Source organism: Macaca nemestrina, chromosome 13 (genome assembly GCF_043159975.1).
Source record: "Macaca nemestrina isolate mMacNem1 chromosome 13, mMacNem.hap1, whole genome shotgun sequence".
Taxonomy (NCBI): domain Eukaryota; kingdom Metazoa; phylum Chordata; class Mammalia; order Primates; family Cercopithecidae; genus Macaca; species Macaca nemestrina.
In genome coordinates, this window is record NC_092137.1 from 79,819,730 (window position 1) to 79,843,239 (window position 23,510).

The 23,510-nt window shown below is 39.8% G+C and overlaps 1 protein-coding gene across 3 annotated transcripts in view; it reads left to right on the forward strand.

Moving 5' to 3' along the window:
* Positions 1-23,510, forward strand: part of LOC105465339 (catenin alpha 2) — a 1,482,339-nt gene that overhangs the window by 171,426 nt on the left and 1,287,403 nt on the right. For 2 of the 3 annotated variants that reach the window (XM_071077395.1, XM_011713752.3), the window contains exons 1-2: positions 7,802-7,927; positions 12,157-12,337. The gene's annotated coding sequence lies outside the window, so the exon portion shown is untranslated. Of the gene's footprint in view, positions 1-7,801; positions 7,928-12,156; positions 12,338-23,510 lie in introns of those variants that run through there. The other variant, XM_011713753.3, reaches the window with a different exon arrangement.

Sequence of the window (23,510 nt, forward strand, 5' to 3'; positions counted from 1 at the left end):
CCCAGAATCAATACTTTGCATCCTTCAATTCAACCAAGTTGACACTCAATATTAACCATCATACTAGCCAAAATAATTTTAAAAATGCCTGTAGAATGATATCATGGTGGTCAGCAAATGTCCCATGTGGAGCTTAATCAAGCCTCTCCAATCAAGCAGTGACTATACAAAGTCAGCTGTGCCAACCAGGGTCAGCACTGTCTTTTTTAATAGAACCCATGGTCTAGCCCTAGTCCTGGCAAACGCTTTCATTCATCTTACATCTTTTTCCAAATGCACTCACAAATATTCCAACTCATAGTCATAGCTTTTTTGTTGTTGTTATTTATTTTTAGTTTTAAATCAACAAATAAAAATTACATATATTCATCATGTACAACATGTTTTGAAATATGTATACCTTGCTGAATGGTTAGATCAAGCTAACTAATGTATTCATGCAGGTATCATCTGTTTTAATGAATCTTCCATGGTCAAGGATTAGCAAAAGTGGACTAAGGGGCTACACTGGTAGCAAGTGAATTCACTTGTGGAATTCTAGATTCATCTAGAAACCCCATGGGATTTTCATGCCCTTGAGTAGATATAGTAATTATTAGTGCTGTTCTCCAAATGTTCCCATTCTCTTTACATGATGATGTTGCACTTCCCAGGCTCTTAGGCATGACCATGAAAAGTAAACAGAAGAAATATAGACCAATTCTAGGTAGAAATGTCAATCAGAATCATGTGATTTGGCACAGCAGTTTCCCCATCAGCTGTGGTGACCACAACATTTCTGATAGTAGCAGCTCTACCAGCCTGAATCCTTGACAAAGGATGACACAGAGCATAGCCTCCAGTTAACCCAGAGTGGTCAATGAATTAGTTTGGAGGAGAAGTAAACCTTTTTGTTTCAAGCCACAGAGACTGGGGGCTATTTGTTACCACAGCATTACTTAGCCTATCCTAACAGACAGGAGACAAAGGCAATGTCATGAAAAAACAGAGTAGAAATTGTTAATGACACTATCTTGGGCATCAGACAAATTTAAGTTCTAACCTCTCTCACTTCCTAGCTGTGTGGTCTTGGGACTGTTACTTAACTCCTCTGTGTTAACCTACTCCAGGCTCCTATGACAAAATGTCACAGACTAGGTGGCTTAAACAACAGAAACTTATTTTCTCACAGTTCTGGTGGCTAGAAGGCCATCATCTAAGTTACAGACGACTCAGTTTCTAGTGAAGACTTCCTTCTTGGCTTACAGAGAGCTGCTTTCTCACTGTGTCCTTACAAGGTAGAGAGAGAACAAGCTCTCTAGTGTCTCTTTTTTGAGGACACTAATCCCATTAGATCAGGGTCCCACACTTATAATCGCATTTTATTTAATTACTGCCTTATTCTAAATACAGCCACACTGGGGCTAAAAGCATGAACATGGATTTTTAAAAGGACACATACACTCAGTCCATAAAACCTTCTCAGTCATATTTCCACATTGCTTGTTTTGATAAATAATTTAACATATATAAAGTGCTTGTTCTAGTATCTGTCTCTTTGTATGTATTTATTATATTTAACTTCATTTTCTATAATCCTTCACCAGTCAAAAAAAACTCATCATATAACATAGAAAACTGAACCCTCTTATATTGTATATAATCAGCTGTCACTGAAGTGTCTGTCCCGTCTGACACTTGGTTAGGGACCATCTTTGAAACACGAGTTTTCCTTTGCTGCTCTTAATGCCCTAGGGCCAAGGTCCCTAGATTGCTATTCACTTTTGTACTCTATATAAGCCAACTCATTACAGGCCCGAGGAGCAAATGAATTATACAGTACAGTGTTACCACTAAATCAACACCGTCCAAGAAGCAGTCCAGGACAGGCAATCACTCTCCTTGGGCCAGGCTAGAATGCAAATGAAAGACAGAGAAGCAGGTCAAAGAGGATTGAATGTTACTGAGAAAGTCATTGAAAATAGCTAACTCCTGATTGGTAAAGCTCCTGGATCACAGTTTCAATCCTTAATGTGACTTTGAGCTGGAGAGAAAGCATTAAATCTAAAGGTACCCTTAGCATGCATGGGGCACCGCACTGCCATAGCGAATCATGTGTATTAAAGTCTTTCGGCCGGGCGCGGTGGCTCACGCCTGTAATCCCAGCACTTTGGGAGGCCGAGGCGGGCGGATCACAAGGTCAGGAGATTGAGACCACGGTGAAACCCCGTCTCTACTAAAAAATACAAAAAATTAGCCGGGCGCGGTTGTGGGCGCCTGTAGTCCCAGCTACTCGGGAGGCTGAGGCAGGAGAATGGCGTGAACCCGGGAGGCGGAGCTTGCAGTGAGCCGAGATCGCGCCACTGCACTCCAGCCTGGGCGACAGAGCGAGACTCCGTCTCAAAAAAAAAAAAAAAAAAAAAAAAAGTCTTTCACAGTGTCAGGTTTTGGAGGAAAACAACAACCTGCAAGCAATTTTCAGGCTCAGAAAATGAGCTAAGTTGATTGTCGATAAAGGAGAATAAATAGCATACTCTTAACTTATCCTCTGCCAAGAAAATTAGGGCCAAAACCACCAAGACAATTATTTGTGAAGGTCCATAACTGTGTGTCCAGTTGGGGTTATAGAATGACTTGTAAGATGTTGATTTCTTCCCCAGCGTATATTCAATGAGCAGCAACAAACTTCTCATATGTTTAAGTTCATACAGATCCACTGTCACTGTAGGGTCAGTCTTATACTTAGGAGATCTACAAATAAGTTGTGATTTATAGGGTTCTGCGAAAATCTACTCTTTCAGAATACACAGTTTGCCTTTTGCTAACTAGCATGATGTTGGGTTTTGAAATTCTGTGGGTAAAATATGATTCTCTTCACCTTCGACAAGAATAATACATTAAACAAAACCAGCATCTTGGTGGGAATTTGGGTCATCTTTTGTACAGAAGCTGGAGAGTTCTTGACTGCTTTAGGTTGAATAAAGTCTACAGTAAAAAATTCAAAAATTTCAAAGAGAGTCTTAGCTAGGCTTCACTGAAGCCTGGAGAAGACCCAGAGAAAATGTAGCCTCATTCTCCATCAACTCTAGTTTTATGTCAAAAGTAGATTTCTCATTAAACTAAAGACTGAATTCTTTGTAAAAAGGGGTAAAGGGTAATTGTTTAGGAAGAGGAGGAATAGGCAGAAACTCTTTCTTAATTTCTATTTAAATTTTGTATTTTTTTTTGTTTCTTTGATTGCAAAACATATAATTGCAACATCGCTCTTCATAATTATCCCAGCATCTTGAATCTTATGTGGGATTTATATTTTAGCATTACTTGGTATGTGTGAAATATTTGAATAGGCTGGGCACAGTGGCTCATGCTTGTAATCCAATACTTTGGGAGGCGAGGTGGGTGGATCACCTGAGGTCAGGAGTTTGAGACCAGGCTGGCCAACATGCTGAAACTCTGTCTCTACTAAAAATACAAAAAAATTAGCTGAGCATCGTGGCGGGTGCCTGTAGTTCCAGCTACTCAGGAGACTGACAAAAAAATTAGCTGAGCATCATGGCGGGTGCCTGTAGTCCCAGCTACTCAGGAGACTGAGGCATGAGAATTGCTTAAACCCAGGAGGCGGAGGTTGCAGTGAGTCGAGATAGATCACGCCTACTGCACTCCAGCCTGGGCAACAGAGAGAAACTCTATCTCAAAAAACCTGAAAAAATTAAACCTGCAAATGAGAATTCAGAAAGTGATAAGATAATGGCCAAGGATGGTATCTCACACCTGTAATCCCACCACTCTGGGAGGCCAAGGCAGGAGGATTGCTTGAGCCCAGGAGTTTGAAACCAGCCAGAGCAACATAGTGAGACCTCCATCTCTACAAAAAAATTTAAAAATTAGCCAGGTGTGGTGGTTCATGCCTGTAGTCCTAGCTACTCAGGAGGCTGAGGCAGGAGGATGGCCCGAACCTAGAAGTTTCAGACTGTGGTGAGCTATGATGACACCTGCATCTCAGCCTGAGTGACAAAGTGAGGCCCTATCTTAAAAAAAAAAAAAAAGGAAAGTGGGGGGGACATGACAAGATGATTCCAAGTTTTTTGTTTTTTGTTTTTGTTTTTATGATTAGAGATGAGAAGGAAAATGTGAGTGTGACTCCTTCTTTGTGGTTCTTTCAGCCGCAACAACTTTGCTTTGTACCCTCTATCTCGTGCCAAGAGAGCCCAGGGAAGGTAATGTCTCCTGGATCGTATGAAATGTTTCTGTGACGGTCACTGTAACTCACACCTTGATTTTTCCCAGGTCGCTGGCAAGTGTGATGGATTGTAATTGCTGCACATTCTCTTTCTCAAGGTTACCCGGTGAGGGTTAATGTTCAGTTCATCCATTGGACTTATGAGGTGGAAGAGAAAATTTCTATTAGGTATTCTGCAGCATTAACAAAAAATTAGAGAATATAGTCTGTGCTCCTAAAAGAAGCCTCATTGTACTCTGCTAAAAGGCAAGAGCTCACGCACAGTAGGTCATGAGCGTGTGTCACGTGGAGGGCTAAGGAACAGCTTCCCTTTGATAATGAAACAAACATTTAGCTTACCTAAGAACTATGCAGAGTGAGGACAAGATGTGTCATCTGCAAAACAAAAATAAATAAATAAAGGCAGATTTCTAAAAGGCACACATCATTCAGAATTAAATTAATTCAATTAATTATGATGTTTTCATACAAGTGGAACACGGCCTGGCTAGGAACAAAGATTCTTCTTCCTTATATTAGGAGCTATGACCTATTTTTCTGTGTTTGTGGGGCCTGTTTGGTGTGGGTTGTTTTTTTCTAATTATGTTCTCTTTTTGAGTTTTTCCCTGCCAGGGCACAGTGAATACCAAAGGAAGAATAAGACGGAGGGCTATTCCTCAGTGAAGCAGAGTTTACAACCCTTGTTCATTTTGGCCAAAGGCCAGCTGACTCTAGTTTACCTAACTTGTAGAGGGATTCAGAAAAAAAACTGGAAGTAATATCCTGCCTTTGAGTATGGAGACAAAATTCTAATATCATAGGAGAGTCATCAGAGGTTAAGGCAGATAGAAGGGTTCATTCATTCAACATTCAACACAAACTGTGAACACCTAACATTTGCCATGTTCAAAGAAGGGTGTTCTGCCTTAGACTAAAATCCATTCCTGTGAGGGAAGAGAAGCAGCAGGTATTTTCATAACTATATAAAGTGTGTAGTATATCAGATATGATTACTGTGAGAATAAGAAGAAGTGTTGGGTGAGTGGGAAGTGCTATTTAATATAAAGGGTGGTATGGGAAGTCTCACTGAGACATTTAAACAGAAGGATCTTATTATTGACCAAAAGTTTTATGTCCTCCTCAAATTCATATGTTTAAACCATAACCTCCAATGTGATGGTATTTGGAGACAGAGCTTTTGAGAGTTAATTAGGATTACATTAGGTCATAAGGGTAGAGCCCTCATGGTAGGGTTAGAGGGCCTTTAAGAAGAGGAAGACAGAGATCCTTTCTCACTCACTCTACTTCCATGCATCACAGAAAGGCCATGTGGGGATGTAGCAAGAAGGAGGCTGGCCATCCAAAAGCCAGGAAAAGGGCCCTTACCAGGAACTGAATCAGCTAGCACCTTTATCTTGGATTTCCAGTCTCCAGAACTGTTAGAAAATACATTTTGGTTAAGCCAGCCAGTCTGCAATATTTTGTTATAGTAATCCTAGCAGATTAAGATAGGACTGAAGAAGGTGAGAGAAAAGAACACGCAAATAAGGGGAAAGCATCCCTGGCAGGAGAAACTGAAAGTGCAGAGGTCCTAAGATGGCAGTGTGCCCCATTTTCAAGGGACAGCAGGGACGTCAGTGGGACTGGAGCCAGGCAAGCAATGGGTAGAGAAATAGGAGATGATTTAGAAAGCTAATGGGGGAGGGAGATTCTATGAAGCCTTCTAGACCACTGTAGAACTCCAGCAGAAGAGTTTGTGGTCTGACTTTCTTAACAGCTGAGTTGAGAATCAACTAGAGGGGGAAAAGGTCACATCAAGAACCCTTAGATGACTGCTTTCATCCAGGCAAGAGATGGGCTTTAGAGATAGAGACACCAGGTTGGCATTTACTCTGGCAATTAGAAATTATGGGCTATGAGGCATTAGTAAAAATGAGTAACTGATATTAGACAGTTTCTAAGGGTCAGATCCGGGGCTAAGCAATTTACATGGATTATCTCAATTACTCTGGTGAGATAGGTACCATTATTATAATCTGCAGTCTATAGATAAGGAATGTTCTGCATCTTCATTTTTTATATACTAGAGAAAATGGTACTACCTACCTTACAGAGTTGTGGTAAAGATGAAATGCAATACTCCATGTAAACCACTTAGCTCAGTACCTGACACAGGATATAAGCTCAATAAAAGATGACAATGGTTATCATTTTATGATTTCATTAGGACAGATAAAATTTTGTTCACAAATTACCTATCTGTGAACATAGAAAACTGAAAAAGTCAGCACTCTTCATCATGCACTTACCTCAGTTTCAAATCAAGAGAAATAATTAACACAAATCTGAGAAGCAGACTTTCTATATTTAACGAAAGACTCCTTTTGACAAATCTTTCTATGGTCTTTGCCTAGAGCAACTAGCACCTCCATCTATCTGCACTGGCGTTTTTCTCCTATTCTTGTTTCCTTCTCAGAGCTATTCCTTTCCAATCCTGGCACAATGTTTCTTACTCTTCTGGGCTAAATTTCATGGCTCTCCCACACTTCTTAGAATTCCCTTCTGTAATAAAGCTGTCCCACAGTGTCACCCCATCCTGTCCTGGACATCTTCCCGGCATTTCACCACTTAGCTACTCCATAGCCGGACACTGTGTGGATTTCCTCTTTTTCAATGTTATCTGATTATTTCATTTGGAGCGGGGTCCGTATTCTTGGAGACAACATTGATGCTTCTCCCGAACCGCCATGGGCTCTCTGAACCTGGAAATGGAAAGACATCTTTGATATTGCCTCTATGAGACACATGACAGGCTTACTAGACAGGGAGGTGGCACACACACAGCGCTGCCAGGAATTAAACGCTACACTCTTCCTTTTACCCTGAAATGGAGCATCCGACTGAGTCACTCAAGGTGGTACGTATAGCCAACTTAGAGGAACACTTCATTAACAAAGAAATTAAAGCTTTTTATCCAGTCACTTGTGTCACTGGGTATCACACTTTATCACTTTGTTTAGATAAAGCTTTATTGGTCTAAGAGCAAAAATAGGTTTCGTTGTTGTTGTCGTGGTTATTATTGGTTTCCCTAAAAGGGAATGATGCTGCCACTTGAAGAAGAAAATCTTTCTCCTGCCAGAGTCCCTCTCAACCTTAGCTGGGGGAGGTGATCTTTAACACTAACTATTAAAGTTTGAGGCCAGAGACTGGTGCTAATTCACCCTGACCAACCTCTCACACAGCCACAGAATTCTACCCTGCACACCAGGGCACCTCCACTGGGTGCTGTTGGCAATAAGGGAGTGGAGAAGGTAGAACGTGAGAGGCCCTCAGTCTGCCACTCCTCTAGTCAGTAGCCTTCCACTCATAAATGAATAAAAACGAGAGTCATTTTTAGATTCAGGATTTCCTGGGGAGAACAACAATTCCAGCCCCAAACTTCAGATGTCAGCAAAGAACAGTGTGGGCTCTTTATGTTCCTCAAGAACATGCACACTGAGCTTCCCCCGCAGCCCCCAAGCACTGCCAGCTGCCGCTGCTGCGATCCCAGTGTCTGAGTTTGCGACTTGCCAGGAGATTGTCTGTTCCTGCTGCTTCCAATATTGTCTTGGCCTTTATGAAGGCACATGCATACAACTGCAGCGGCACCCCTGTCTCCGGCCCATTGTGGACGTGAATGTTCTTCCAGCGTGGCTCCCCTGTGACAGGCACCTGCTCAGCAACCTACAGGTAGGTATCAATGCCCCAAATTTCCTTTCAAGCCTTTAGGGCTCACCCAACATAAATATCACACACTCCTTGAAGAGCAACCTCTACTTTCATCAGATACGCTGATCTACTTTCCTCCTAACACTCCTTATACCTGCCTCCACCCTTTGCCCATATTGCTCCCATTTACCTCCACTGGGAGTATCTTCCCTTTACCACTTACTTAAATTCTGCCCAATGTTCAAGACATAGCTTAAGTCCCACCTCCCCCGAACACCTCTGGGACCACTCCAGTCCTCAGGGTTTTTACAGTTATAATTGCTAGCATGTAGTTTCACAATTAATTGTCTTCTCCCTGTTTTATGTGTTTGCATATTATCTACAAGGTTGTAAGATACTTGAGAAAAAGATCCAGATATTTTACTACTGCTCAATCTAATTCTGGCGAAGAGGAGGTGTTCAACTTTATGAAGCTACAACTACGCCAATGCCAGGTCAATGTTAAATAGAGGACAGGATTTTGACCTCAGCATCAGAGCATACAATGATAATCTGGTACTCCCTCTCATAATCCCTGTGAAAGTCCACATTCCCTACACAGAGAGAAAGAATTAGGCTCTCTGGTTTTGTTTGCTATAATCTGAGAATAATTCTAACCCTGCACTGAGCAAGGACAGATTACTTAACTTTCAAAATTGAAAGATCACTCAGAAATTATGTAACACAAAGGCAGAGAAGAAACTTGAAGCCCAAAGAAGTGAAGTTTCCTGCCCCAAACCACTGAGTGGATGAATGATAGAACCAGGAACAAACCCTCAAGCTTTTCGAATCCCAGCCAGAACTCCTGAGTGAATATTTGCATGTTGCCCTTCTGCATTTTCTTTAGGTCTGGATGACAGCAGTAGAAAATCATTGGAAAAATGCTTTCTGAGTGCTTTCTCTGCCTCTGGCTCTATGCTAGGGCATGTGGGCTCTGAAGAAAAGGAAATAAAAATAAAATGAACCTATCTTTGCACTCAGGACTCCTGAACTCCCTTTATTATTTTTTAAAGCAATGATTTTATTTATTTATTTTTTTTGAGGCATGGAACCCACTGAGAATATAATTAAAATTACAGGCTTAGGGAAATGCATGTATCCACGAACCAACAAAACACTGTGCTTCACTTTAGAGTTCTGCTGAGCTCTCATACCTCCAGGTTATAGTCTCTTTTTGAAATTTTCAAAAATAGAGGCATGGTTTTATAATTTACAGAGTCCAGATGTAGCCCTCACCTTTTTCTCCTCCCTTTTGAGTGACTGGTGGGAAGGCAGCAATCGCAGTTTCATCTTTTCCCTAAATAAATAAGCACTTCCCTGAGTGCCTCAACTCCATTGCTCCAGATGTCACACTGGATGAATGGCTCATTTAGGGCTCAGCAGGACCCAGGTCATGTGCTGAGCTGATCAGCTTTTCTGTGTCCCGCCCTTGCCACTCAGAGAAGCTTTTCTGCCACTCTGCCTGCTTGGAAAATCCACACTCCCCTTAGGAGGCCTGGAAGCCGAATAAGTTCTAGCATGGTTCTGGCAAGCCTGGGTAAGAGGGGAGGGGTCTGCTGCCTTCTCTTGGGACTTTTATTAGACAATACTGGTGAAAGGCCCCCAGGGTGTTTTAACTGCTGGCTCTGGCATTAAAGATGCGATGGAAGGAGCACTTCTCTCCGAAGCCATATATCATGAGGCTTCTCCAGACAGGAGAAAGTGGGAAACAGATGGAGACGAGCAGGCAAATGCACCGCAGGGACACAGCTTGAGTAGGAGGGTGTGAGGAGGCAACTGAAGCTATCGGCAGCAGCAGACAGAGGGAAAAGACTCACGATGTGGAACCGACATATGGAAAGTCGGTGTGGGAAACAGAAGACAGGACCCAACAGCAAGAGACTTATTCTCACAACATGTAGCACCAAGAGATGAACCAGGCTCCTTCCCTGGCAGACAAAAGAAACTCCGTCACTGCTGAAGACTTATTTCTGCACCCAAGAAAATGAGTTGGCCTGGAAAGGGTTAGGGTAGGAATTCCCTACCATACTTTGCAGGAGGAACATGGTTAAAAATTCTAGGTCTTGCTAGAGTGAACTACAGTCCCAGATTGCCTGGAACTACCCCAGTTTTATGGTTAAAATTTCTAGAATAATTTCCTGTCAGTCCTGGGCAAACTAGGTCAACTGGTGACACCCCTAGTGATTCTGATCTTTTAGTTTTCAATGAAACCCGGAAATCTGCAGCACTACCCAGGACTCCTGGAGATTCTGGTGCTAGGAAATGGGAAAGTTGCTCCACTGGGGACACTTATAAGTACTGTACATTTAATCCCCGATATAAGCTGTCAAGATGATCTAGAAGAGGGAAGAATAAAAAAGGAAGAAAAGCAGAAAGAGCTGACGGTTTCTGAAAACTCGAAACCAGCCATTCTCAACCCTTTGAATCCCATGGGAAGCTTTGAAAACCATGGATACCTGGGTCTTGCCTGGACAATTACATCAGGTTCTTTGGGGTGAACCTGAAGTGAGGCCTCAGCAGTGGCACAAGTGAGAATCATTGTTCCGGGATTCCTGATTTCCTGATTGATGGCATCTGGTGGCAGGCAGCGAGACGTACTGAGTGCCTACAGCTGTACAAAATAGCGCTGCACCCTAGTTGACAGGAGAAACGAAGTCCCTCTTTCTCAAGTAATTTTTCCTCCTCAATGTCACTGCCCAGCAAAGAAGCAGTCCCAGGTCATGTTAGAGTTACCTACTCATTTGCATTTAACCTTACCCTCCAGGAATTACAGAAAATAAGTCTGCAGGAAATGTGTCCAGGTCTTCTCCATGCCTGAGGTAATTACGTGCTCTGTGTATATCATCCTACTCAAGCTTCTACCATTGAAAACCTTGAAAGCCAGTCATCTACTTCTTTATTTTCTGTGGCTAATAGAAAGGGGAAAAAGGATTTCTGCAAAAGTTGAAAGAAAACTAAAAGATTCCTATGCAGGAGAGAAGAATCAAAACTGGTGATTGACAAAGAAGAGAAAAGAAAAGGAGGAGAGAGGAGAAGCAACACAAAGGGCTGTTTTTCAGGACAGAGCACTTGAATCAACACCTCCTCAGAATAGAAAGACATTCAATGGTAAAAACCAGAGATTGACAAGGACAGTTACTCTGCACCAAATGAAAGGATATATGGTATGGCATTGATTACACCCAAAGGCTATAAGGCAATTGAATGTTAATTGGCAGAGGCCTACCAAAGGTATCTTGAAGGACCCATCAGGAAAAAAGAGATGTTGCTAAAACTTTTTAAACCTGGACTTCCTTCCCACTTCCATAGGTTCTTCAGAAGACAAACAACTCCCCAGGTTATACAACTGGGAAATATAGCTCGTTACAAATGGACAGCGGCATAGTATAGAAACCTAATAAAAGATAATAAGGTGAATAAAAAGGGTGGTATAATCCTTGGAAAAATGTATAGCAATATGAAAATTTTTGTAATAAATTGTTATAATGGTTTGCATTGTGAATTAGAATAGCAAATACTTTGTTATAGAGTACTTACATTTTATTTTTTAGCTATCACAGCTCAAAAGTAAATGTGGACATGTGACTATGGTACCTTCTGGCTAAAGTTTGCATCTTTACCATCAGAGCAATATTTATCAGGTTTATTTATTAACACTCTGTCTCCAATTGGCTCTGTGCAATGTGCAGACAAACAAACATACAAATGAATAAGTAAAATATTTTTAAAGTATTCCTGCCCTCTAGAACCTTATACTCCCTGATAAATATTCTTACTGAAACATACAGAATACTATTAAAGTTAGTGATTCGTACCTGCAGACGAAAAATATGCCCTTTTTTGTAACAGGAGAATGCCTGAATAATGATAGCACTGAAATTGATGCCATCATTATCAGCTTGCATTTTTCAAGCACTCAGTGCAGGGCAAAGAACTGCAGAAGGGAATACAAACAGGGATAAAAAGCAGGCTCTGCCCTAAATGAGCCCACAGTCTGGATAGAGGGAGAGGAGGTAAACATACACAAAAAACGGTAACTCCCTGGAAGCGTTTTTTAAATACCCAGTGAGTTACACAGACCTTAAATGGTGTTGGACGGCAGTGCAATCCCAAGCTCTTACAGGTGCTTTATGGTGTCTAATTGTATTCGTTATCATATTTAATTCTTACAATAACCAGTTGATATGAGTGTTATAATCTCCATCTTACAGATAAGAAAATGGAGACCCAGAGCATTTAAGCAGCCACCCTGGAGTCACAGAGACTTAAGTCTCAGAGCCAGCACTCAGGATGTGCCAATGGAAGCCTGGCCTTGGAGTCCAGAATGAACATCAGAAGCAACCCAGCCACGGCAGGAGACTGTCCATGAATGTCATCTGGCTGAACCCAAAGGCAAGGCCTTTTTAACTTACCTCATTCAAGCTTGTTCTTTATACTCTTTCACTAACTCCAGTTAAGAATATTTCATGCTCATGATAGGATTTGCCATTTTTCCCATTTGCCAAGTCCCTGTTTATTCATCATCACCACCAGCAGCAACAACAGCAGCAGCAGCAGAAGTAGAGAATTACTTGTTCAAGTAGTAAAACCTTCTGTGGAAGTCTAGTGCATAACAATGCATACCTTCCCTGTCTCTAACCCTCTTCTTTTCTAAAATTAACATCTCTGAAATATAGAAAGACATGCAAAGGGGCATGGATCTGGTATTTTAGCTGCTACAAAATAAGCACAAATACAATAACAGGGCAACTTCATACTTTTGTCATTACAAAATCTAAGACTGATTCATGGACTGACATGCAGGAAGAAATAAAATTCTTTATCTCCTTCCAAGGGAGAAGGTTTTCTCAGTTGCCTGGGAATAAGCATCGTTAGAGTAATATATATGTATATATTTTTTTCTATTGTGCTTCTTTGGTTTTACATTTAGTCAACATTCTCTATTATTCTGAGCAATAGACTCTTCTGAAATTTTCATTTCTGTAGATGATATGTATTTTTTATCTTTTTTCCTGTGTCTTCATTGATATTTTAGTAGAAATTTGGGAGATGATGTATCAGCAGCAACTAGCCAAGCACCATTTTAAACTAAAATCCAATGGAAATTTAATTTGATTGCACTACAAATGTTAACTTCATGAGATTTTTTTCCTCCCATCACATGTGTCTCTCCTTCCCATTAGGCATATTTGGATAGTGCAAATGGGTGACTTGACTGGAAGCAGAAAGAGATTCATTCCATTCCAATTTTGAATATGACAGTTGTGAAGTCAGGCTCATGACCTGTGTGCCAATTTACAATCTAATAAAAATTTAAATGCTTGAATTATTAACAGAGAGTGAGGGATGGAGCTCAGAATGGAAACATTTATAATGAAGTGACGATTTTCAGCATAATAGAGTTGCTCATTTTTGGAACATCCTACATGCATATTCCTTGTGGTTTCATAGCCCGTAAATTGTTTGTTGCTGCATCTCATTTTGAATTCTCTTTACTATTTCATTCTGTTCTGCATCAGCAGTCAGGGCAGCTGTGGATACTAACACAGTTTAATTTTTTTAAAAATCATACGCTTTACAGTCAGACATACCTGGATTCAAATTCTGATTCTGATTTTTACTTGCATTGTGAGATCTGATAGCGTGTTTCATCTTGTTGACCAAGTTAGCCTGCAAGAACTACCTTGGAAGCTTTTTGTAAGAATTGCAGTAAATAAGTGAAAATATTTCTGACAGTGCCTGGCATGTAGTAGTTGTTCATTAATGAGTATAAGAGCTTTTCCCCATCCTTCTTTCTCCTGCCATGTAATGCAGAAGAAAGAGTCCTCAAAGATCATGCATTAATTGATTCAATAAAGCATTCATTCATTCATTCATTCATGTGACATTTATACAGTGTCGACTCTAGGCCTGGGAATTCTCAGGACTAAGAATATAAAAAATACCAAGACCTTCAAAAGTGTTATAGACTAATGAAGAAAATATAGCTGTTAAAAATACTCTATACTACGGAAAAAATGGATGATATTAAAGAAAGATGTTTAAGGTATTACAGTGACACTAAGCAGATATTTTCTTGGTACTTTTGAGTATGTCACTTAAATCCTTTGAGTTTCTAATTTTTTAAAATTAGATTAACAAAAATATATGAGTCACTTCAAACATGCTGGTGCAAATCCTACGATTTCTTTCAACGAGGTTGAACTACAGGCCATTTTACCCAAACTCATACGTTCATTCATTTTAAAAAGTGCATCCTTGGAACAAGCATAATCAAGGAATGCTTAAAATGAGTCTGGCCTATAACTCATGACAAAGACTTGTATAAAGAGATGAGCTTAGCCAATCTGCATCCTACCAAGAAAAACCATAAGAATCAGACAATTAGCATCAGGAACTGAAAATGAAAGCATGCCCAGAGAGGAGAAGTCATAAGGGATAGTCAAGGTTCTTTTGGTTCAGGAGCAAGCTGCAGGTAGAAGGAAGCTTGAGTTAAGCAGAAGATGGTAGATGAGGTTAGAAATAAGACGAAATAAGGATGAAGAGTAGAGGATGAGAAAAGCAGCCAGAGTTAAGGTGCAGCAGACACCCAGAGAGGGATGGGGAGGCCAAGAAAAAAAGAGCATTACAAAGAGAGAGTGCTTGCAGAAGTAAGTAGGAAACATCAAGAGTGGGCTGTCCCCAAACTGCTTTTGTTTCAACCGATTTCCAGTTCTAAGTCCCATGTGATTTCTGATCCGGTGTGTTTTTGTTTAAAACCTCCTACCTGTATTACTGAATAATTGAATTTATCTATGTTGAGTACAGCCAAAATAGCCCTTTGTTGGTTGTTAATTGCTATGTTAATGTAAAGTATCAGGGCCAGTAGTGATGATATGCTGATCTTCATACAGGGATATAACCCCATCCCAAAAATAAGGAAGAGGCATGAAGTTGTGTCTCCTAACCTGGAAAGACACTATGCTGAACAATCCATACTATGCTGTACAAGGCCCTCGACTAAATCCCCAAATGATATGCACTGGAGTACACTAGAAGGCCAAAAGAATTTTTTATTTGTACAAAGCTGATTAGCCCATAATTGTAGACAGACAATTCACCATAGGCCTTTGAGTTTCTGCAGATCTTGCAAGCAAGTAACCAACTGCCATTTTGTTCTAGCCTATCTTTTCTAAGGATGGTTTTATACAGGCAGTTTTGGAAGACAGTATCTCTCTCCAAAGCAGAGGGCATATTTGTTTGTTTCCTTTCCAGAATAATAATGGTAATGTTTCCCTCTGGGGAAAAGGGCATGTTTGCTTTCATTCCATCATAAAAAAGTTGGGTTTTCTAAGCTCAGGCTTCTTTGGTGCATACTCATTGAATAGACAGTATCTATCCAAGTTTCTCTCTATTGTCTGCCATAGCACCTGAAGGGCCTTTATTATAGCACTTATCATACTGCATAACTATCCCTTTCTTATGTGATGCAAACATGAAGCACCTGCTGCTTGCTTTGCCATGAGTAATCCAGTCCTTAGTCTCTGACCTAGGAGTTTCTTGATTCTGTCAGCTTTAAACTCTGGCAGGGTAACTTTTTACTTTGCGCATACAGTAAAATCTAATGTTTTTCATCATTCTTGACATGCATGTGGCATCTCAACATGAAGCAATGTTCTGATCATCCTAATCAATTAAGTCAAATGGTACATGTAGGACACAGTATTGACCACAAGTATTGGCAATTTTTTTCATCATGGTCTTTCTCTTCCTACACACTATGATGACTATTGTATACATGCTTAAGTATTACGTATAATTTTACCAAAATAGGCATTAAAAAGTTCCCATTTTATACTTTATTTGGGAACAATAATCAAAACCAAATGTACGTGTCTTTGACATGGGCAATGGCAATGGTGTCTCCAGGAATTGAGGAGAGGAAAGGTCAAATGTAGGTATTATTTCTCTAAAACAGATATTATTTCTTGCTGCCCTGAAGTGACAACAAGAGCTTCAGAGGGTATAGAACAGTAATATATGTAAATATTGTATAAATAAATATACATATATTGTAGGGTATGCTCTAATTTTGTTTATTTGTTTTTAATAGGGATATATGGTTTAAAAATTGTGGGGCCTATTGTCGTGTGGATAGTCACTATTATATGCATCCAAAGACATACTTTCCTGTGGTTTTGTTCACAGTACCTAACAATATGGAAAATACCAAATTATCCCTCAAATGTCATTTGTCAAGGAAATGTTACATGTCACTCTAAATATATAGTTTGAGAGTTTCCAGTCTAAATAATATTTGCTCCTGAGTATTGAATGTCCAAAAGCTGAACTTTTACTTAGAGGTGCTTGGATTCTCAGAAATACATTTACATGAGGTGCTTACATGAAGCAGAATGCCCAAATAACCATTTATAATGGAAAAAAACATTCTTTTGGGAGCTCATTTGCTCACATTCTCTATCAGGACCCTTTTTTCTTTGTATTAAGTATAGATGATTTAGTTACAATGCTTCTTGTCTCATTCAAGACTCTGAGAGTGGCACTGACCTGAAGGATACTTCTTTGGGTCATGGGGAGGTCTATAAAGCATCCTTGCCTAAGGCAGCAGGATTGCTCAGGTTGACTAGATAGCACGTCTCTCACCTTTCCAGCCTCAGCACCACTTGTTTGCCTATGCCAATTGCCTCACTGTGTAAGTATTCCTTTCTTTGTTTTTAATTACTGAAATCGTATAGATTGATTTTAGATATATTTAAACAGATAGGGATAAAGGGAGAAATCACTACCAAGAATGGTTAACCTCAGAAATTTTCTACGTATACCTGTAACTACACAAGAATATATTCTGTATTATAAAATCGTAGATCCTACCATGTGTAACTTATATTGGCCTGTCTGGTTTCCACTAAACAATATATTATGAACATTTTTTCATTAGAATAAGTAAATAATGACATGCATTATGAATGCATAATATTCCATTATAAAAATATACAGTCATTTGTTTGTTATTTGAGCTGAAATACATGTAGAAATCTCCAATAAGCCTTTGCTGCCCACTCACTCCTTGGTCTGTGTTATGTGGTCATCCTTCAACCCCCCATGGGGCCTTTAGCATAGCACTTATCATACTGCATACCTATCCCTTTCTTACCTGTATATGCTTATTTCTACTTAGCTCACTTTTTAAAATCTTCAGTAACTAACTAGTTACAAACTCATAGTGGGTTCTCTAACATATTTGTTGAACTGAATTGAATAATATGATTGTGATTAAGATGCTTCTACAAACATATTTTCACACTCGTCCAACAATTTACTTGAGTTAAACACCTTGAAGTAGAACGAATGAGTCACACAAATACGAATCCCAAAAATCCTAAAGCTTCTTGGTGGAGAAACAGTGATTATGTTAGTATTTCTGGTAAGGAACAAATAACCCAGATTCGTATTCAAATTTTTTTTTTTTTTTTTTTTTACAATTTTGCCTTTTGACCTTGTTATCTTTCTGGAAATGAGAAAAGGAAGAGAGGGTGGAAGAAAGATCTGAGAGAGGAAGAAGTAAATATAGATAAATTCAATCTCATAATGTAAACAATATCATGTAAAATAGTCTTCAAAATATCCAGTTTTACAGGTCTGCAGAACCCCCATAGTCTCTTATGTCCACATTCAAGACAGTTCTGTTAACGTTGTTTGGAAGTATGTGCTGCTGCAATTTATTGTACCACTTTCTTCTATCCAGAGGGACATTAAAAAACAACTTTTTATAATCTCAAAACTGGAAGGAAATTTTCTTGCAAAATGATACATAGTGAAAGTATTATAAAGAGCCTCCCAGGCACTTGTGCCTGAGAGTCTTGTTTAGAGAAAAAGGTATCACAGGGAATAAAATTGCAGTAGGGTTGAAAATTTTCTGTTCTTTTCTTTCTTTCTTTCTTTCTTTTTCATGACTAAGAATGAACAAGACCCAGGTTGTTCAGGGATGAGAGGTTTCACCATTCTAACCCTGAAGGCAGCAGCACTACTCTGCCGTTTATGCCCATGCCTCTTCCATTTGATGAAAATGGAAGATTTTATGAATTTGGCACACATTAGTCTGTCAAGCCAACTGGGCCCTAAAGAGATACAGTCATATGTGGCAGCCCCTCCCAATCCTGAATCACACAGCACAGAACATATGATAAGCCAGTAATTAGTCTGTGAATTCAGTTACTCTAAGCATATTTCAAGCTTTGATTACCCTTCCATCAGAGATTTTATTTTTCCTTTTCTTCAGTTAAGCAAGCAACGACAGAAAAAGCAGGATTTTAGAGACCTGCAACACCTGGATGATTGCAATTAGATGTGGCTTCAGAGGTGGGGAGGTGGTTCTCCACAGGAATATTTACCAAGTATATAAAACAGGTAAATTAGAAGGTGGCTTTTAACATTACAAAAATATTTCCTAGTTTTAGTTTTCCTGAAAATTGCATTGCAAAAATTTCTTCTACTATAACATTGCTGTAAAGAAACCCTGCACTGCAGCCCAGTATGCCTGAACTGTAAGATAAGAGGGTTGTACTCTCCAAAGCTGTTTTGAATTCAAATAATATGTGAACTACACTATATAGAGTCTGGTACAGGGAGCAGGCAAAATTTTGAAGAAAACAGGTAAGCACTGAAGGTCATTGATCCCTAGAGGATGATTTTCTTGGGTTTTTGTAGAATTTTTGCGGGGACAGATTGGTTATGTCAATTAGTATAACAGTAAACCATTTGGCTTTATTCTCTTAGCAAGATGTTGAAGAGCTTTTCCATAGCACCACAGTGAGTAAGTAGAAGAACTCAAAAGTGTGTTTAAAAAGGGAAAGCTAGAACTGTAAGCAGTCCTGATGGTCACCCACTCCAGCTTCCTTAATTTACAGGTGAAGAAACTGAGATGCATGTACCCAAAAGCTCACGTAAATTAATAATAATAGAACCCCCCCCCCAAAGTCCAATCTATTAGGTGTCAGGACAATCCTCTTTCAAGACAACTCACTATGCCCCTAGTCACTGAAAAAATTTTTACCTTTGTTGAACGATTCATACTGTAATTTTCACAGACTTCACTGAAGTATTTGCATCTTCATAGCTTTGATTCAATTGATCAAAAACTATCAAGTCAACTTTAAATACACTTGGGTTGCATCTAACCTTTTAATGACATGTCTTCATTGCAGTACTTGCTTGTTAATCAAGGATGTTGCTGCTCATGCATTGGTAAAGATTTCTAAGCCAGACAGAAGAGGCTACTTTGCAGACATTTTATAAAACAAATTCATACCTCAGCTGAGGAACTGACTAAGGTTTCCAGAGGTTTCTCTTTGTTCAGAGGCTCCAGCAGCATATGACTTCTCTCTGTCTATCCAGTGGTCATTCAAAACTCTCTGGAGCATAATAGGTTGCTCAACAAGCATCTCTCCATCTGATCTGAAGTTTCTGTGTGTTGTGGGTGATGAACTGGAGTTGCCTGATTATGAAGGTCTTTTGCTGGTGGGTTCCATCCTGACCAAATGCTTAACAATACAAGCATGTTTGCCCTCAGATAGCAAAAAGACTGCATGATTGCTTATTTAATATGACAACTTGGCTGGGCTAAGGAATGCTTAGATAGCTGGTAAAACATTATTTCAGGGTATTTCTGTAAAGGTGTTTCTGGAAGAGATTATCATTTGAATGAGTAGACTGAGTAAAGAACATTACCCTCACTAATGGGGGAAGGCATCATCCAATCTATTGAGGGCCCAAGTAGAACAAAAAGGCAGAAGAAGGGTAAATTCTGTTTATCTGCTTGGTGGGACATCCTCTCCTGCCCTTGAGCATCAGTACTCCTCGTACTCAGGCCTTCAGACTCAGACTGAGACTTATACCACTGGCTTTTCTGGGTCTCAGGGTTTGGGGCTTGGACTGGAACTACCCCCACTGGCTTTCCTGAGTCTTTAGCTTGCAGACATTGGATCATGGCACTTCTCAGCCTCCGTAGTCACATGAGCCAATCTTTCATAATAATTTTCTCTTTTATTCCTCTCTCTCTCTCTCTGGATATGTGTGTGTATACATCTTGTTGGTTCTGTTTCTCTGGAGAATCCCGACAAATACATACTCTTATCAAAAAAGAATGCTTCCAATTATCTTATGCCATTTCTGAAAGTAGAGTTAGGACAATGAATGGAAGTTACTGAAGAGCACCTTAGGTTATCATTAGGAGGAATTTTTATAGCATTTAAAACCATCCCAAAATAAAATAAACTATTTTTTTCTTTTTTTTTTTTTTTTCTTTTTTTTCTTTTCTTTGAGACAGAGTCTTCGCTTTGTTGCCCAGGCTGGAGTGCAGTGGCGAGATCTCGGCTCACTGCAAGCTCCGCCTCCCAGAATCACGCCATTCTCCTGCCTCATCCTCCCAAGTAGCTGGGGCTACCGGCGCCCGCCACAACACCCGGCTAATTTTTTGCATTTTTAGTAGAGACGGGGTTTCACTGTGTTAACCAGGATGGTCTCGATCTCTTGACCTCGTGATCCGCCTGCCTCAGCCTCCCAAAGTGCTGGGATTACAAGCATAAGCCACCATGCCCGGCCATACACTATTACATTTAAATAAATGTCTTATCTCTGGGAGTATTTAAGACAAGACTGGAGGACCAACTGTCAGTGACATGGAGATGAAAAGAAGAATAACACATTGAGAGGTTGCACTCAACTTCCTAACTCTAATATGTCAATATTGTATGATTTTTCTATTTTAAAAAGACGGGTGGATCACGAGGTCAGGAGATCGAGACCATCCTGGCTAACACGGTGAAACCCCGTCTCTACTAAAAAATACAAAAAACTAGCCGGGCGAGGTGGCGGGCGCCTGTAGTCCCAGCTACTGGGGAGGCTGAGGCAGGAGAATGGCGTGAACCCGGGAGGCGGAGCTTGCAGTGAGCCGAGATCCGGCCACTGTACTCCAGCCTGGGTGGCAGAGCGAGACTCCATCTCAAAAAAAAAAAAAAAAAAAAAGTTAGATATCCAATATATGAAAAAGTATTTGTGAATCTCCTTTGGTAAATCTAAAGGAAGACAGAGGTCCTGGGGATGGAAGTCAAAGCAGTAGAAGACAACGTGTCTTTCAGAATAGAACTTTCATTAATACCTAAGAGACAAGGATAATTCACAAAAATGTTAGATAATGACATAAACAACTTAGGAGTACGTGGCAAATTTCATGACATTGCTCCTACATTCTGTATGATCTGGGACAATAAGGAACATAATTAAATGGAGAGACTGAGTTAGAGCATGGACCTTGAAGGATAGATAGAATTTAAATGGATAGAGAAAAGTATGTGGAAATAAAACATGGGGGTGGGGGAGGGTGAATTACTTTGTAGTTTCTGTGTAGAAACTAGAATACCCATGCTGTTAGAGGGTTTTGGTGGAAGAGAGCTAAGGCAGTAAGAAGCTGTTTAGGGAAGTATATGGGAAGTATATATTTACCTCCTAATTTTCCATCACATGGCATAGTGCATATGCAAGCAGATGTTTAAAAACCCATTCTTGAGCTAGTTCACTCCCTGCAATCTTGAGCCAAGCCCTAAGTGCTGTTTTGGGCTTTAATATGAAGTACAAATATGCTAGATTTAAGCAGCCATAGCAGCATCATATCCAGTTTAATCTTGGGAACTATTTCCTGAATTCCATGTGATTTGAAAAGCATGTCTTTCCTCAATCAAATACCGCCAGTCCTTTGTTGAAATAGGGGGTGTGGAGACTGTCCACCTTTCTGGATGACAGCAAATGGTACATAAGAAACCCTGTCTTATGTTTGCATGGCATGCCTATTGACAGCAGTAAGGAACAACTGTTATCTTTGAAAGTAGGACAGAGAGAGAGAGGAGAGTAGGAGCTATTATCTAGGCCCATTCATAATCATCGTGGTCTGAAGAGTGGAAAGGACGTAGAGAAATTGGATGGTGCTTACAGGCCATGCATTATAATGAATGGGAAACATTTAGCAACCAAGATAGGCACAGGGAATGCAGCACTTGGCTTCCCAATCTCCCCAGGATTTACTGAAGTTACGAAGAAGTATATGATAAAAAACAATCAGCGTAAATTGCAGACCCATCTTTCATGCTGCTTTAATTAAAAAGCCTTTCAACATTTCCAGCTTAAACATCTCTTTTCTCAGTCTTAAAAGTAACTACTGAATCTTCTAGTGCTTTCACATTGGTAGTCAGGAAAATTTGGTTTTCATTTCCAGGCTGTACAAGGAAAGCATTACATATACTTTCCCTGGTAATTTGAATGCATATTTCTTCTCTCTCTCTCTCACTTTATTCCAGAGTAAGGCATCTTATTTCAGGTTTTCAAAACCAACTAGGATGTCAAGAACTTTGAAATAAAGGTTATAAGAAATGTAGGTGTCAAAGTAGCTCTGATACATACTAAGTGGTATAAATACAAACAATGGATGCATTAGGAGGCACTTAGGATGTTAGGTACTCAAGACAACTTAAAGGACATTACTTTGAAATCTTCAAAAGGCAGAGAAAATGTGACAAAGTTGTTTGCCATTCCTTCACTTGCTCTGCACTCTCTTTGTGCATCTGCATTAACTAACCCTTTTGAAACTCTTTCTTCCTTACTCCTTCTTGTCAAAATTCTACGCATTCTCAAGTCCAGTCATCCCACCTTCAGGATCTCTAATCTCACTACTTATTAAAGAATAAAACAGACTAGTTCACATTAGCTTATGCTAGGAATTTGGTTCAATGTCACATAAAAATCACATTAAAAGGTCTTTGTTGTATTTTTTTAAAATGACAACATTAGTACTAAAGCAGGCAATCACATTTTTTAACCTTAGATACACTTAGAGTTAAATACCTATCACAGAATGCTATGCAATTTAGTGTAAAATAACATTTATTTGACCTATGCATAGAATGTCCATGACTTACTTGCTTTTTACTATGATTTTTCTCATTTCCCTTTCTGAAACTGGTCACCTGCTTCCATCTTCTCGAGTCAGAGTCCTCAAGAGATAGCAGTACTAGTAAAATTGAGCATCTAGTGTATTGGGTCTTGAGGCATTGTTCCCACATAGGACCCTACCACTTCTTCGTGAGTATTAGCAGATACTAGAAACAGATGCCAGAGGCATCCTGTTTGTTGGCCACTTCGCCACTCATCAAGGTTGCCATCTTGTTTTGGTGTAACCACAACATGTACATCACCTTCCCCAAAATGTCCCTTCTTCTGCCTATATTCCAGCAACAGTAGGCCACTTGGATTAAATGTATATATTTAATCTACTCCATATACATATGCACATATATATGCAGCTAGTAAACAGGGTTAAATAGGGTCTTTTTTATTTTATTTTATTTTATTTTATTTTACTTTAAGTTCTGGGACACATGTGCAGAACGTGCAGGTTTGTTACATAGCTATACATGTGCCATGGTGGTTTACTGCACCTATCAACCCATCATCTAGGTTTTAAGCCCCACAGGCATTACGTATTTGTCCTAATGCTCTCCCTCCCCTTGCCTGCCAC